General features: G+C 40.8%; 2 long non-coding RNA genes and 1 pseudogene across 6 annotated transcripts in view; 1 reads left to right on the forward strand and 2 right to left on the reverse strand.

Moving 5' to 3' along the window:
- LOC309653733 overlaps positions 1-1,430 on the reverse strand; it is a 258,278-nt gene extending 256,848 nt beyond the window's left edge. For 2 of the 4 annotated variants that reach the window (XR_014259421.1, XR_014259422.1), the window contains exons 1-3: positions 1,121-1,428; positions 917-963; positions 150-233 (exon numbers count right to left, since the gene is read on the reverse strand). This is a non-coding gene — a long non-coding RNA (uncharacterized lncRNA). Of the gene's footprint in view, positions 1-149; positions 234-916; positions 964-1,120 lie in introns of all 4 variants that reach the window. The other 2 variants (XR_014259420.1, XR_014259423.1) reach the window with 2 other exon arrangements.
- Positions 1,431-3,124: 1,694 nt separating this feature from the next.
- On the forward strand, positions 3,125-6,050 carry LOC309653732 (RING finger protein 11-like; annotated as a pseudogene). Its single transcript has 3 exons — positions 3,125-4,106; positions 4,321-5,830; positions 5,966-6,050. The product of its transcript is annotated as an RING finger protein 11-like (transcript).
- On the reverse strand, positions 6,005-8,308 carry LOC309653734. The gene is made up of 3 exons (XR_014259424.1): positions 7,507-8,308; positions 7,266-7,326; positions 6,005-6,137 (listed from the first exon to the last, which is right to left on the reverse strand). It is a non-coding gene; the product is annotated as an uncharacterized lncRNA (long non-coding RNA).
- Positions 8,309-10,301: the final 1,993 nt, after the last annotated feature.

Below are 10,301 nucleotides of genomic sequence, written 5' to 3' on the forward strand. Positions count from 1 at the left end.
TTTGTTCTCCCTTCACCACAGCCCAGTAATTTTTGTGCATGACTCTCAGTCTCACCAGAATCTGTATCTCTCACTCTGCCCCAACATTCCACCCCATCATTCGCTCCCTGAAGTGTACTCTAGAAATTTCGGTCAACTCGATATTTTACCACTGTTCACCATCTCTTATGAAACCAGAAGACGAGCAGCTTTCTTATGGAATGATGGAGAACTTGTAAAGATAAAACACCAGTCTGCAGGAGAAAGGGAAGAAGAGAATGATGGAAATCGTTTCTGGAAAACTAGTTTTACATTACGTTTTGTTTGTTCCTGGTAAAGAAACTGAAATCTTCTAAACATTAAAAAAAAAACTAAACCACTAAATTCAATAATACAGGAATATAACTTTTAAAAAAAATTTCTTTGGCTGCGTAGCACGTGGGATCTTAGCTCCCCAACTAGGGACTGAACCCAGGCCTGCTGCATTGGAAGCGCAGAGTCTTCACCACTGGACGACCAGGGAAGTCCCAGGAATATAACTTTTAAAGGAGAAGTTATAAACCCCTTGGTTACATGAACTGGAGATTTTTAGTGAGAAGTCATGTATTTTAAATGACTTGGAGCTTTAAAGGAAGGAAGGAAGGAAGAAAAAGGGACTTCCTTGGTGGGGCAGTGGATATAATATCAAAAGTAAATTAATTAATTAAATAAATTTAAAAAAGAAAAAAAATGCTGAAATCCACTGACTAATTATTCAGGCTATTATATCTTGCTATTTCCAGATACATCCCTTTATAAACTTTTGGTAAAAGGTTATCGTATATCAGAACAAATGAATTACAGACTTTTCTATTTTTCCAAAATTTGAGAAATTCCCTTACATTTCTCCCTTCAAATTTTATAACAAGGGAAAAGTAGTGACAACCCTTATACTTACATTCAATTGCATCATCTGGCCACATGCCTTCTACATCAATCAAATATCTACAAAACAACAAAATTCGAGTCATTTGTAAATAAAAAGGAAAGAAAATCAAGTTTTTACAAAAAAGGGTCCAATTGTGCTTTACAAATATAGATAGAAAAATCCTAAGAAAATATCAGCATATCTAATCAATAATTATTAAAGAATGATATATACCATGACTACAAAAAGGCTTTATTCCGGAGTTTCCCTGGTGGCGCAGTGTTGAGAATCTGCCTGCCAATGCACGGGACACGGATTCGAGCTCTGGTCTGGGAAGATCGCACATGCCCCGGAGCGACTGGGTCCGTGAGCCACAACTACTGAGCCTGCGCGTCTGGAGCCTGTGCTCTGCAACAAGAGAGGCCGCGATAGTGAGAGGCCCGCCCACCGCGATGAACAGTGGCCCCCGCTTGCCGCAACTAGGGAAAGCGCTCGCATAGAAACAAAGACCCAACACAGCCAAAAAAAAAAAAAAAAAAAAAAAAAAAAAAAGGCTTTATTCCAAGGACCAAGGATGCAAGGATAACGCAACTTTAGAAAATCTATTAATATAGTTATTTACATTAATACAACAATTTAATTAATAAATGAAAGAGAATAAAATACAGGACCAAACTGGCAGATGTTAAAAAGTTATCTGATAACATACAACGGGTCAGTTTCGGTCAAAATGCTTTGTACACTAAAAACAGGAGACTTAATATGACAGAGTATTCATCAAGAACCAACAAATAACAAAAGACAAATTAGGACAAATATTAACATCATATCTAAAAAAACCCCATCTAACCAACCATAGGAGCCAGAAACTTAGGCATCACCATCACTGACAGCTATTTCTCCCTCACCCTCATCCTCAACCCACCACCAGTGCTGACAATGATACTGCCTACATACCTCTAGAATCTGTCCACATCTTTCCACCAAAATGACCACCATACCCTGGTCCAAGCCACCATTATGCCCAATTTCTACACAAGTCTCCTAACTTGTTTCCTCGCTTCCACTCTTTCTCCCTGCAGTGTATTCTCCACTCGGTAGCAAAACGATAGGTTGAAAATGCAACTGGGTATGTTCCACACACTCACCTTCAACAAAAAAAAGTTCAATGGTTTTCTATTACTCTTCAAGTCTGAAACCTTAAACATAAGCCTGCACGATCGAGCTCCTACCCACACTTGCAGCTCCATTATAATGACATGCTCCCCCAACGGCCCCACCTTCCTGGCCAGTTCCTCCAACACAGCATATGCTTTCCTCTTATAGGGTCTTTTGCTATTCCTTATGCTCAGAAATCTCTCCCCAACGTCCCTATCGGGTTAATACCTACTCATCCTTCAGATATCAGCTGAAACATCCCTAAACCTTCTCTAATCTCCATGATGAGATCAAATCCTCCCTAAAATATGCTCTCATGGTACCATGTCCCTCTCCTTGGCACTTGTCAGAGTTGTAATTCTACATGCAGAGTGTGGTACTTGAATATCTATTCCCTCTCTGGACTGCTAGAATTCACAAAGGGCAGGTCAAGTCTCCTCACTCACAAAATTTCTCAAGTCTTTTTGCTAGCACCCAGCACAGTGCTTAAACATAACAGATGCTCAATAAGTATTTCCTGCACGAACAACCATACATTGGTACAGTGTAGCAACACCCACAAAAAGCATAAGGGCATAAACTCCTTGATGCAGAAGTCCCATTCTGAGTGAAGTTAACTGAGACAAAGCATATATATTCAAAGATGTTCACACAGGAATGTTCATTACTTTGACGTTTTATAATATCAAAAACTTCTGACTTGTACATGTTCATCAGTAAGCAAAGGAACAATGCAGCCTTAAAAAAATAATAAATAAACCAATCAACAGACAAAGGATTAATCTCCAAAATATATAAATAGGTCATGCAGCTCACTATTAAAAACACAAACAACCCAATCAAAAAATGGGCAGAAGACCTAAATAGACATTTCTCCAAAGAAGACATACAGATGGCCAAGAGGCACACGAAAAGCTGCTCAACATCACTAATTATTAAAGAAATGCAAATCAAAACTACAATGAGGTATCACCTCACACCGCTTAGAATGGGCATCATCAGAGAATCTACAAACAGCAAATGCTGGAGAGGATGTGAGGAAAGGGAACCCTCTTGCACTGCTGGTGGGAATGTAAACTGATACAGCCACTATGGAGAACAGTATGCAGGTTCCTTAAAAACTAAAAATAGAATTACCATATGACCCAGCAATCCCACTACTGGGCATATACCCAGAGAAAACCATAATTCAAAAAGACATATGCACCCCAATGTTCACTGCAGCACTATTCGCAATAGCTAGGTCACGGAAGCAACCTAAACGCCCATCGACAGATGCACGGACAAAGAAGATGTGGTACGCATATACAATGGAATATTACTCAGCGATAAAAAAGAACGAACTTGGGTCATTTGTAGAGACGTGGATGGACCTAGAGACTGTCATACAGAGTGAAGTAAGTCAGAAAGAGAAAAACAAATATTATATATTAATGCATATATGTGGAATCTAGAAAAGTGGTACAGAAGAACCGGTTTGCAAGGCAGAAATAGAGACACAGATGTAGAGAACAAACGTATGGACATCAAGGGGGGAAAGCGGGGCAGGGCGGGGGCCGGTGGTGGTGAGATGAATTGGGAGATTGGGATTGACATATATACACTAATATGTATAAAACAGATAACTAATAAGAACCTGCTGTATAAAAAATAAATAAATTTTAAAAATTCAAAAATAAATAAATAAATAAACTAATTAATTAAAAAAAAAAAAAAAAAAAAAAGAATGAGGTTGGGAGACTGTCAAAACAGCACACAGATCACACACTCAAGTCCCGGAAGATGGGGAACTGCCTTAAGTCCCCCACTTCGGATGACATCTCCCTGCCTCACAAGTCTCAGTCCGACTGGGCTAGCTTTGGCAAGGGGACGGAGCTGGATCAGGAGCTGCTGCTGCCATATCTGGATCAAGTTCCAGTTTTGGTCTCTCATCCAACACCTAGTCAGACTCGCCTAGCACCTCAGCTGAGAGGAGCAAATTAGGATAGCTCAAAGAATAGGCCTCATACAGCATCAGCCTGAAGGAGTTTATGACCCTGGAAGAAACGGATCAGAAAAAAGGATCCGGGGGACTTCCCTGGTGGTGCAGCGGCTAAAGACTCCACACTCCCAATGCAGGGGGCCCGGGTTCGTTCCCTGGTCAGGGAACTAGATCCCACATCCATGCCGCAACTAAGAGTTTGCATGCCACAACTAAGGAGCCCACCGACTGCAATTAAGACCCGGCGCAACCAAATAAATGAATAAATAAAATAAAACAAATATTTAAAAAACAGATCGGGGAGTGTGTGATCTGTATGATGCACTTTGTTTATGAGAACCCAATTTGATTTCTGCTGTGTATGCAGATCACCTGGGCTGTACAGATGACTGGCTGATGAGATCCTTCACGTGCCCCTCCTGCATGGAGACAGTTGATGCAGCACTGCTTTTGTCCTACGAGACTAACTGAGCCAGTGTCTCTCACCTGACTTCAAGTGAACCATCATTTTTGGTGGTTTTGATCTTTTGTCGTTGAGCCCAAAGAGCCAGGGATTAGGAATTAAGATCATGCATGAAAGTTTCCTAAAAATTCCTGAACGGCTGCAGATGTTGGGGAAAAGCACGTGATATTTTAGAAATTTAGGGGGAAAAAGTAGGATGGTATTTTTATGTAAAGCCTTCACCCCGTGTTGAAAAATATAATTGTTATTTAGATCTTGTTATTCCTCCAGTACATAGGAATTGTGTAAAGTGTTACAGCAGCTATATATGTTTCAATTGTGTGTCAAAGATTAGGATAAAGATAGTGGTTGTTTTTCCTAAGTGAGATAACTTTCTTCTTCCCCCTACCCAAATTCTTTTCTGAAGTTGCTGGCATTTGGGTCAAGGTTTTATTAAAAGCCACATTTTAGAACACTGGCACAAAAAAAGGAGTTTTAAGCTGGTTTGCATAGTTCTTTTTTTGTTTTAGAATAAACATAGAGCACTTATTTTTTACTTTATAGGAACTCTACAAGTTAAGGTCCCATTGTTCTTTTGCTGTGATTGTTGTTACTACTGATGTTGCTGTTTTCTGTCTTTGCTGGTTCTTTCTAATCTACCATTTGTCATTATTGGCATATGATCATCTCAGGGTCACAAGATGGCTGCTGTAAAACCAAATATCATATTCTCACAAAACAAGGAGGAAGCAGAAAAAGAGCCCAAATGGTCATTTTCCTAATGCCTATTTATCTTTTGTCAGAGAAAAATATCATTCTCATAAGCACAATAACAGCCTTCCCTTAATTACTCATTTGCCAAAACAGACTGATATGACCATTCATAAGACAATTCATGGCAAAGAGGGATATGATAATGATTGTCTTAGCCTAACAAGGATTTATCCACTCAAGCTGAATGCTTCACTCCTCAAAAAAGTCATAAAGTTCTATGAGCAAGGAAGAACTACTAAGTGACTGTTAAGTGAACCATCAGAATTGTTTGTCCAAGACCATACGATTCTTTCTTTCCACTGGAAATGGAATTCATTGCCTTAGGTCTTTTTAAATAGTGTACTATTACTGTTGGGGCTGGCTCTGTGCTTGAAAACCAGCTGAAAACCAGTTATAACCTGTTACAAGTGCTGTATCTGTTTGCAGTTAAGAAATGCAGAATTCAAAGTGATCTCCTAGCTTGTAGGCAAACTGAGATTCACTGTCCCTCTTCTATAAAAAAAATGAGCTAATGTGTCCAGAAACTAACTCTAGTAAAGTGGGGTTTAACATTACCCTTTCTTATGAGTTTCGTCAAATTATTTTGGTGGTTAACATGGTGATAATTAAAAGTCAAGGTAAATTTTAAATATTAAGAATTCTGATGTATGGAGCTTGACTTATGCCACCATGCTTATGTAAAAATGAAAGTGGCACCATGGTTAAACTGAGAAAAGTTTCTCAGTTGTAACAATTTTGATTTATTCTTTCCTGTGACCTCCTTCCCTGTTGTCTTGAAGCACAGCAAAAGGATACTGCATGTCTTCTTACGGTAGTGCTGAGGTTATTGAAGTTATATAAAACACATCTCAGTCTCTGTTTCTTGGAAGGAAAGTCCTGCTAGTTGACTGACAATTCTAAGCAGGGAGAATTTAGAGAAATGTGTTTCATGTTTCGCACACAAATGAAGAATCTGTATAATCACGACTTCACAGCTGTGATCTCAAAAAAGAAGGAATTTCTCTCTTTCTATTTTTCTTGCACATAACGTAAGAACACTCTGAATCTCTAAGCTTCTGAAGCGTTAGTAGAGATGGTCTAGTAAAGATGTAGTTGTAATGTTTTACCCATTTAGCATGTGTTTATTTTTCCTTATGTACTCCAAGGTGACATATTTGTTCAGCTCAGTGATATTACAGCTAAAAAAATCATTCATTAGTAAAAGGAGAAGCAATCTCAACCTAACAAATCAGAAGTGTTTCTTATTATTTTATATTGAGTTGAATATTTGACTCTTAACACTTTTTGCTACATACAAAACACAAGTCCCTTGAAGGGTTCTTCATAAGTGCATTATACAAGGATTTAGTATGTCATAAGCACTTAAAGATTTGACATTCAACTGTAGTAGTATCCATGTTGGTTACTTTTCTTACGAGCCCCATGATGAGTTGGAGAAACACTGAAAGAATTAGAGTATCAGGTTCTATTAAATTGTTACATGTATCTTGCTTAAGTTTGTGCTCATTTATTTATATCCAACTACATAAAGCAAATTTGGAGGAAAAAAAAGAATAATAAATAAATAAGAATGAGGTCTCCAAATATTGTCAGAGGAAGATGTCCTCCATATATTAAATTATAAACCAGAATGTCTAAAACACTATACCATTAAATCACATGTACAGTCAGTTCTGTATATCCAACGGTTCCATAACCTGCAGATATGGAAGCCCGACTGTACTACACCATTTTACATACGGGACTTGAGCATCCGAGGATTTTCGGATCCATGGGGAGTCCTAAAACCAATCCCCCTGCAGATACCAAGGGACCATTGTATATGCTTATATCTGCATTTTTTACGTCTGAAAAAATATGTGCTAAATTATTACTGGTGGTAACATCTGAGTAGGGGGCAAAATTGCCTTCCACTTCATACACTTCTCTGACTGCATTTTTTGCATTCAGCTTACATTAGCTTACATTACTATTGTAAACAGAACAATTTAAACATGCTCTGCCTCTTGGGGTTGGCAACTCACCTGCACATGAGGTAGCCAGTCCTGTTGAAACCATGGGTACAGTGGACACCAAGAAGTCTGTCTAGAAAACAGGGAATATGGAATTAAGTAAGCGAAGTAGATACACTAAAAACAAGTTAGACAATTTTCTCAAGAGTAGCCTTTATTAGTTACCACAACACTACCACTATCCTGAAAAGGAAAAACTCTGAAGAAAAGAGTGTTTTTGCAGGAACGTACTATAAAGAATTAACTACTATACAGTCAAAATTCATTGTCTCTGGGAAATTTTGCATAGCCTCCAATCAGATGCAATAGTGTGGACTGGAGAATGCCCATCAGGAACTGATCTGACTACAGAAAAAGGGAGTGGAAAAAAAAAACAGGCTATCAGAAGAACAGAATTTGTTTCTGAGTGAAACAAATGGAATGCCTTCACTTTTAATGCTCAATAATAAAAAGAACAAACGGTTTCTGAAGGGCTCTTGGGGTCCCCCAAAGCACTTCCATTCCTTCTCTCCTTCACTGCTCCTCACACGCCACGGGTTTATGTGCCTGTGGAGTTCTCGGGTTAAGTAGCACTGTTCTTGTTTCACAATGAAAAAGTAAGGCTCGAGACGTAAGCCCAAGCTGCACAGCAGGCAAACAGAAAAAAGACTAGAATCGAGTCTCAGATTTTTCCAACTATGCCACAGTATTTTGTGGTCCAGGACTTAAAAAAAATTATATGAGAGAGTAAATAAAAAACAACAACATGTAGCTGATCGCTGCAAAAGCTATGTCTGTGACTAGGTGGTGTCTGGCATTCGTCATCTCCTGCCTGGATTACTACCACCCTACAATTCTAACAATCTCTTCTATTTCAACTGATCCTCCATATGGAAGATGTTCTCTCTCTAAAATATAAACTTGGCTGGATTGCTCTGTTGCTGAAAAATCTGTTGTAGCAATGCAACTTCCCTAACACGAAGCGTCTGCAACTTCTCCAGAGTCCCTGCTCCTGCCGTCAGTTCGGCATCGGCTACCGGTACCTCTTTCCAGACACTCATGGGTAGTGCCTACCTTTACCAACATTCTAGCACGACTATGTTACCTGGAGTTACTGACCACAGCCAGATCTCCACTTCAGCTCCTTCCTATCTAGCTGTTCTTGAGTGGGACATCACAGGAAGCACTGAAAAGAATTCCTCTTCACTCGGAGACTTTACTCTGGCACTCACTGACCGGCACCCAGCTGCTTCCTCCATGTTTATGGCAGCCCAGTATGATAAAACTTCAGATGCCAATAACATGGTCCCTCTATATCCATCACTTACTGCCAGGCTTGCTTAGGTAACACCATCTCAGATTCCAAATCAGGAGCATAGCCGCCTGTCACTTCCCTACCAGGAAGGAAGCCAGGTATATTACTATAACCAAGGCACACTGGGGTCTTCACTGTATGGAGAACTTGGCTCCTGCCCGCAATCCTATGGCTCCGCGTCATACACAGGAAGTAGGGCCTCTGCGCAACCAGAAATGGGAATGGGACTGAAGGAGATTCAGCCCGCAAATATCCGACCACCAGCTTCCACCTCTGCAATCTGCCACCCTGTGTCTGCTCAACGCATCACAGAAACAAGTTTTCAAGGTGAGTATACAAACGGCAGAGCAAGTTGAAGAATGAGGTCGGCATTCACAAACGGGGTCAAATCGACAGCTGGGAAGGGGTGTAGAGACAGGTAGAATTTAGATCCTGAGCCTTTAATAACCACTACCTTCTCTCAGTGCTCTCTGTTTTTAGACTCTATGTAAGAACAGCTAGGGCTTCCCTGGTGGCGCCTGCCAATGCAGGGGACACGGCTTCGAGCCCCGGTCTGCGAAGATCCCACATGCCGTGCAGCAACTAAGCGCATGTGCCACAACGACTGAGCCTGCATTCCAGAGCCCGTGAGCCGCAACTACCGAAGCCCACGCGCCTACAGCCCATGCTCCGCAACAAGAGAGGCCACCGCGATGAGAAGCCCGCACACCGCAACCAAGAGTAGACCCCGCTAGCCGCAACTAGAGAAAGCCCGTGCACACCAATGAGGACCCAGTGCAGCCAAAAAAATAAATACGTAGAATAAATAAGTTCAATCAATCAATCAATCAATAAACGTAAATTAAAAACAAACAAACAAACAAAAAAACAGAACACCTAATGCAGGTGGGAAGGTGGGAGGGACACTGTAAAGGTCATCTATGCTACATGTACAAGAACCCCGAGAGCACACCAATAGGTACCACATTTTTCACTGCTGTAGCCGAGCATTCCCCCTGTACTACCACACTGTAGCACTCCCTTCCCTCGTCTACTGCTACAGTCTCTTTGGAAGGTGTTTCAGAACTCTTGTTATGAGAGTGCCAGTTGAACTGTCCTCACTTCCGTCATTTATACCAGGATTTAAGACCTTGTGGTCCGAGATCCTGTCCAGAGAGCAAGCAGGCTAAGACTCTGTCTTTGTTTCTATATTTCATCAGAAAGGGCTCTACCCCCTCTCCTAGTTCATGGTGTGAAGTGTTCTTAGCCTCTCGGGAAAGTGGGGAGAATTCAAAGGACTCTCTATGAGAATGCTAGGCTTTGTAAAACATTTCAGTTTTTTAAAAAGAAGACTCATTTTGTATTGGACTTAACAACAGTCCTATGAGATACAAAGAGAGCCAAGGATCAGTGACATGAAATGATCACCAGTAAGAATTACAACAGTCACCGCTTACCTCGTAGCATAGGGCACACTGTCCATGATCCTTAAGAAGAGTTAGTAGAAATGCCTTGCCCATCTTGCCCCTGAACCCCTTGAAAGGTACACGACTGCTGTGTTGGTGTTTAGGGGGAGCATCTCACTTACCCGGGACTGACTTCAACCTTGATTCCTCTGTAGTGATGGAGACTTCCCCGCTGATGAAAAATTCCCTGGGATTGCAACCTCCAAGCCAGACCGCTTTCCTATGGAATGACAGAGAACTTCAGAGAACTTGTCAAGATGAAACACCAGTCAGTCTGCGGGAGAAAGGGAAGAAGAGAACGATGGAAAT

The sequence above is a fragment of the Balaenoptera physalus genome (genome assembly GCF_965194825.1).
Source record: "Balaenoptera physalus genome assembly, contig: HAP1_SCAFFOLD_1059, whole genome shotgun sequence".
NCBI classification, from domain to species: domain Eukaryota; kingdom Metazoa; phylum Chordata; class Mammalia; order Artiodactyla; family Balaenopteridae; genus Balaenoptera; species Balaenoptera physalus.